At 49.0% G+C, this 6,583-nt stretch overlaps 1 protein-coding gene across 5 annotated transcripts in view; it reads left to right on the top strand.

Annotated features, from left to right (window-relative positions):
- SFXN5 (sideroflexin 5) overlaps positions 1-6,583 on the top strand; it is a 206,060-nt gene that overhangs the window by 104,244 nt on the left and 95,233 nt on the right. The window lies entirely within an intron of this gene.

The following is a 6,583-nucleotide window of genomic DNA, read 5'->3' as shown; positions in this document are numbered from 1 at the left end:
CCCCTCTCTTTTTTTTTTTTTTTGGTGATTCTTGCCATGATGGATTAAAATTTTTCTATTCTGCCAATTATATCTGCTGTGCAGACCATAAATTCTGCTTTCACAATTCTTATTTCTCTTTTAAACCATTTGGGAACATCCTGCTGGGGTTCCATGCTCTCTTGGGAACACACACACACACACACACACAGACACAGGCTGCCATGGTCCTTTACTTCATCATCATTATAATAATAATAGCCTACATTTATAAAATGCCTACTATGTGCCAGGCACTTTGCTAAGCACTTTGCAATTATCTCATTTGATCCTCACAACAACCCTGGGAGGTAGGTGCTATAATTATTCCAATTTTACAGTTCAGGGAACTGAGGCAAACAGAAGTTAAGTGACTTGCCCGGTGTCACATGGCTACTAAGTGTCTGAGATTGGATTGGATCCCAGGTCTTCCTGACCACTCACCTGGCCCTCTGTGCACTATGGCGCCACCTAGCGGTTTCATCTCATGTTGATTCATTTTCCTTTTACCTTTATTCATAGATGCCTGGACTTGCAGAGCTGATCTAGAGGCCATATTCCTTTCTGTTATTAATGTCTTCCTTCCCTGTTGGTGTATCTGTTTATGCTCAAGGTCTTTATCTGAGTTTTCTTCCTCCTGAAATCTTTGATAACGTCAGGCTTTTTTTCCCCCAATACTGTATTCCCTTTTGCTCATTTTCTGATTCCATTCCCTTTGATGACAGTTACCCTCATCTGTAAGATAAAAGAATTGGTCTAGATGGGCTCTGAGATCCCTTCCAACTCTGCGTGGAGTGTATAATGCTACAAAAGGCCCCCAACCAAGGACATTAGTCCCTGCCCCAGCCAATCTACTTTACAAAAAATTGTTCTGAGCTCCTTTTCCTCAACCCTGTCTCAGGGTTTGTCCACAAGTAGGTCTAAGATAACTTAGGAAGACAGAATGTGACAAGAGACTAGGAATGGTGATGCTGGATTTGTCCCAACTTGGAGTCCTGGGAGGTGCCAGTAGGTCACACCAAGCTGGGCACCCAGGGGTCCTGAAGACAACCACTGATTCTTTCCTATCTTGGAGATTTCTCCCAGTCTCAGATAACACTATAATAATCTTCTTGAGAGTGTCTCTTACTCCCACACCTCCTTCTTCTCTTCCCTGTCTTCCTTTCCCTTTACATTTTCTCTTCCATCTCTAGCTTCTTATTTCCTCCTTCCCTTCTTTGGTTTCTGTTTTTTGTTTTTCATTTTTTGTTTGTTTGCTTTTTTTAGGCAGCTGGGGTTAAGTGACTTGCCCAGGGTCACACAGCTAGTAAGTGTCAAGTGTTTGGTGTGAGGCCGGATTTAAACTCAGGTCCTCCTGACTTCAGGGCTGGTGCTCTATCCACTGTGCCACCTAACTGCCCCTCTTCTTTGGTTTCTGTATCTCCTCCCCTCCCACCTTCTCCTTCTCCTCTTCCTCCCCCTTCCTCTATCTCTTTCCTCTCTTCCTCCTGTCTCTTTCCCCTTTCCCCCTCCCCTCCCCTCCCCTCCCCTCCCCCTTCCTCTATCTCTTTCCTCTCCTTCCCTACCCTTTCATTCCTCTTCTTCTCCCTTCTCTTTCCCCTTCTCCTCTTCTTCCTCTCTGCCTCTATTTCTTCTCCCTCAAACCTACTCTTTCATCTCTTCCTCTCTATCCTTTCCCTTCTCTTCCCCTTTTGTCTTCCTCTTTTTTCCCACCTCCTCCTCCTCTAAGGCCCCAGGGCCCAAGGCTGGACCTCATGGGGAGCACTTGGTGGGCCCTCCTTGATTGCTGGCCCCTGGGCTCTCAGATTCCGTGATCTTCACTTGATAAGAGGAACCCTTCCTCAGTGCCTCCTCCTACTCATGGCAAGGGCCCGGCCTTGACAGATGGGAGCAGAGTTTCTGACACGGATTATCTCCAGCTTGCTTTTCTCTTTTTGTGTAAATCACAAAACCACTGGATGAAAGAGTTTTATTTTAGTTTAGTTTTCCTTGTTCCCTGGCACCCCAGGCCTGTGGGCCTCATTAACTGATCTCTGCTGTCAATTAGCTGTAAATCCCCTCCCAGGGTGAGCCTATTAGGAGGAGATGACCTGAAAACAAGTGTCACTGGCCCCAGTGGTTGGCCCAGTTCTGGTATTAATTAAAAGGAGCCCCTCCCAGACAGGCAGCCTGGGATGGAGAGACCTAGGCAGGCAGAGGAGAGGGGGACACACCAGGGCCTGGGGAAGGCTTGGCCTTTTTCCTTCTCCTAGTGACAACCCTCCAGCTTCTTCCCCACCACCCCAGCTGCCCCAGGAATCTGGACCCTCCAGTGTTCAGGCTTCCTAAATGGATTTACAGGCCAGAAAGCCAGGCTTGAAGCCTTGGTTATCAGACTCTTGGCCAACGGCAATTACCAAGAATAAATTATTGAGAAGGAAGGATGGACAGATGGATGGATAGAGAGAAGGAAGAAAGGAAGGAAATTCCTTTAAATTATTTTCTTAAATCCCACAGCCGGCTATATTTTAAGAGGAAGCTTTCCTCACTCGATCTGATTTCACCATTCAATGCAACAGGTACACTTTTAGTACCTACTCGATACCCAAACTTTTGGTTGGGGCTGCTGTAGGGAAACTGGAAGAGGCCCAGCCTGCCCTGAGAGAGTATCAGGCCTAGATAAATAGGTAGAGCATTTATTAAATAAAGCATTTATTAGAAGATAACATTTATTAAGCCCTTACTCTGTGCTAGGCTCTGTGTTAAGTGCTGGGGACACAAATATAAGCAGACGAGGCAATCCCTACCCTTTGGGAGCATACATTCTAGAAGGGAGAAAACATATCAATTATTCACCTTATGCAGCAATAATCAATGGTGCCTATTATATGTTAGAGGTACAGACTGTCCAAAGGAGTGGATTCCTGCCTTCCGTGCCCACTGATGGCTGTGTTTATTCTGTTCTACCACTTATGCATATGTATCTCCCCCATTAGAATAGAAGCTCTCTGAGGGCAGGAACTATACATACATATAAAAATACATAGTTTTCTGCTTTCTTTTTTATCCCCAGCATAGATCACAATGCCTGGCATATGGCAGGTGCTTAATAAATGCTATGTTGATTGACATTGTTGGGGAGACAAGCTGCAGATGTGTACAAATTCACTAACAGTACAAGACCCCAGCTTGCGGTCCCACAAGGCAGCACTGCACGCCAGGCAGCATGGTCAACAGTTGCAGCAAAGCCTAGAGAAGGACGTGTTGGGGGTGCAAACCCTTGGCACAGAATGCTTCCTGGAGTTGGTGGCAAGCGCTCTGCTTCACTGAGCACGTCTTGCTGTCTCTCCCTGCGCCTCTCGAGCTGCCACTGCCCACCTTGATGATCGTTTCTGGTGCTGGGCTCCTTCGTGGCCTCCTGTTCATTCTGTACTATCTGTCCCTCCTTACCCTAGTGTAGTCCTCAGGAATCAGGGTAGATGGCCTCTTCCTCCAAGGGCTGGAGCCTTTGATTTAGGCCATGCCTGCTAAATAGCTGGTGGAGATAAGGTGAAGGGAGGAGGGGAGCAGAGAGACCAGGGGAGGGGGAGAGGAGGGATTCCTTGGTTTATTCCCCAAGTCATGTTGGGAGAGACGTGATAACAATCCAATCAGCTTCTACTCCCTGAACCAGGGGGAGGGACAGTTTCTTCAGACATCATGTTTTCATGATTGGGGCACCTAGGTGGTACTGTGGCTAGAGCCCTGGGCTTGGAACCAGGAAGACTCATCTTCATGAATTCAAATCCAGCCTCAGACACTTCCTAGCTGTGTGATCCTGGGCAAGTCACTTCCCTGGTTGCCTCAGTTTCCTCATCTGTAAAATGAGCTAGAGAAGGAAATGGCCAACCATTCCAGCATCTTTGCCAAGAAAGCCCAGACACTATGGAAATGACCAAACAGCAGTAACAAAAGTCTCGTTCTGTATCATGAGACCATCCGACATTGGTCCTCTGGAATCCCGGTTGGTCATTCCGTTGATCAGAGAACTGAAGTATTTCAAGGCTGTCACCTTTTCATTTTACAGATGAGGCCCACCCCAGTCTTACCCAGTCATACAGCAGGGAGGTCAACTGAGGCTGGAGAGTAGCGAGCTGACAGAGACAAGCTGTGACTTCTCCGTTTAGCCACAGGTTGTCCATACAGGGCCCACCCCGCTCCAGTTCCTCCATTCCCAGCTTTGGGAGGGTAGACGGGGAGGGTAGAGCGATCTCCCTTGTACCAGTTAAGTGCCAACCAGCTTTCGTGCATAAAGATACATCTGGCCTAGGCTACGTTGTGATACTTTTCTAGCTTACATTATTGTGTGCGTGTAGCTTTTACAGGCACATGCTGGTTCTAGGCGCTGGCTTGAAATTATTTTAATACAATCAGGTCCTTCCTGAGAAATCCACAGCCTTCCTTCCACCCCCCTCCTCCCCCAGACACCTTTTCCCGAGCATGGCCCATCTGTCCATTGCTGTGATGTCTGTCTGTCTGTCTCTCTCTGTGTCTGCCTCTGTCTCTCTTACTCTCTGTCTCTGTCAGCCCCAGCTCCCTCCTCTTGGGGCCCCCAGCCCCTGCCTGTTTCTAAAAGCAGGCACACACTAAATCCCCATGGAGACCCCTCCGAGAAGGAACAAGAGACCAAGGCTAGACTTCTTTCCATCCCCTGGACCCTGCTGCCTTGGTCTCCTCCAGGCCAGTGCCGGGCGTTGACCTGAACAGCGACCTGTGGGTCCAGCCCAGCGAGCTGGGGGGGAGGTGGGCTTCTGAGGCCAGGAATTACTGGGCAGGCTCAGCAGCCTGTTTGCTTTGCCCTCCTTCCTCTCCTCCACGGCGAGGCCTTGCCAAAGCGGACCCTGTTTAGTTAACTTTTATTTTGTGGTTTATTTGGGCGGTTGTGAAAGCGCCCCACTGGGGCAGCCCGCAGCCATAATTGTTCTCTTTCTTGAAATCCTCCAGAATCCAATTATTAGGGCTGATTTTCTGATCGCTAGCTCTGTTCGTGATGGGTCGGTCGCCATTTATGCCAGCTGGTTTCCTTAAACAAGGCCCGCCGAGCTGGCAAGGAGAGGAAGCAGCCGGCTCGGCTTTTTCATTTTAATGGGCTCCACCAAATGCTGTAGCCCCCGAGGGCCCGAACCAGCCCCAGCGGTGGGGGTGGGGGGAGCTGCCTCCGGGCCTGTGCATGCCCTAACACGCTGGGAAGCCCCTGACCCAAGGGACCCCGGGGCTCGGCTCTACTCCAGCCTATTCAGCTGGGGACCTAGCCTTCAGCCGAAACAGGGGCTGCTGGAGCAGAACACATCACAGTGAGGAAGGGTTGGGAGGGATGAGTGGCCCCTCTCCTTCAGCTATAACAACAGCAAGAACAGCTAGCATTTACATTGTGCCTTGAGGTTTACTGAGTGCTTTACAAATATCTCATTTGATTCTCCCAACAGCTCTGGGAGGTAGGTACTATTATTGTCCCCAGACAGATAGAGAGTAAAGTGACTTGCCTAGGGTCACACAGCTAGTAAGTGTCCGAGGCAGGATTCAAACTCAGGTCGTCCTGCTGACTCCCAAGTCCATTAAATGCTTAGCAGAGAGATTTGTATTTCAACCTACAGGCAATTGGGAGCCACTGAAGATTTTTGAGTAGTAGAGTGGTCTGATCTGTGTTTTAGAAATATTAATTATTTGCTCTGTTGAGGATGGATTTAAGAGGGCGAAGAGACTGGAGTCAGGGAGTTAGAAAGCTGTTGCCCATCGTCTTGGTGAGGGCCTCAGCTAGGTAGGTGGCCCCTTGAGAGACACGATTTTACTAGTAAGGAAACGGAGAGGCAGAGGAGTGTTCGTGGCCACCCTGCTAGTCATTAACTGAGCCAAAACTGGAATCCAGCTCTCCTGCCAAGAGAAAGGCCTTTTCTTCTTATCCTCCTCCCCACCAGGGACTCTCAGGTGATCCTTCATGAAGGCCATGGCATGGTATAGCCCAGTATAGGCTCCCCCACTTTTTCATTCAAGTTTAGAAAGGGCTTTACATACATGAACCCATGGGATCATCACAGCAAGTCTGTGGGGGCACACGACTGATTCAAATGCCAGCTCTTCCACCCAATGTGGAAGGTCACCAGTGTGATCTCAGTATCTGGGCCTCAGTTTCCTCATCTGTAAAAACAGACATAAGGAGATGGACAAAATGACCTCCAAGGCCATTCCTTTGGGCTGTAAATCTATGAAGATTCTATTTGGGACAGAAATCACCTTCTTCCTCTCTCACCCCCAGTTTCTAGAGGGACCAGAAGGAGAGGGATCAGGAGCCCATTTTTCTATGAAAATACCACCTGTTAATATAATCGATCACAAGGCCTGGCCCTCTCCCTTCCCTACCAGCCCTTTCTGCCTCTCCTCTCTTCCTCCCTCCGCCTTCCTTTGCTACCTAGGTGAAGGTGCCCCTGTGGATTTTTCTAATCCCAGCTCCCTGGCCCTGATAATTGTTTGTGATCGGTGCGGAGCCTCTTTGCTGACAGCCTGTGAATGTGGTGTGAGAACCCATCATCCGGGTGTGAGATGGAGTGGG

Source organism: Vombatus ursinus, unplaced genomic scaffold, assembly GCF_900497805.2.
Source record: "Vombatus ursinus unplaced genomic scaffold, bare-nosed wombat genome assembly UNPS02014837.1, whole genome shotgun sequence".
NCBI classification, from domain to species: Eukaryota; Metazoa; Chordata; class Mammalia; order Diprotodontia; family Vombatidae; genus Vombatus; species Vombatus ursinus.
The sequence above is the reverse complement of the archived record's forward strand: the minus strand, read 5'-3'. Positions and strand labels throughout refer to the sequence as shown.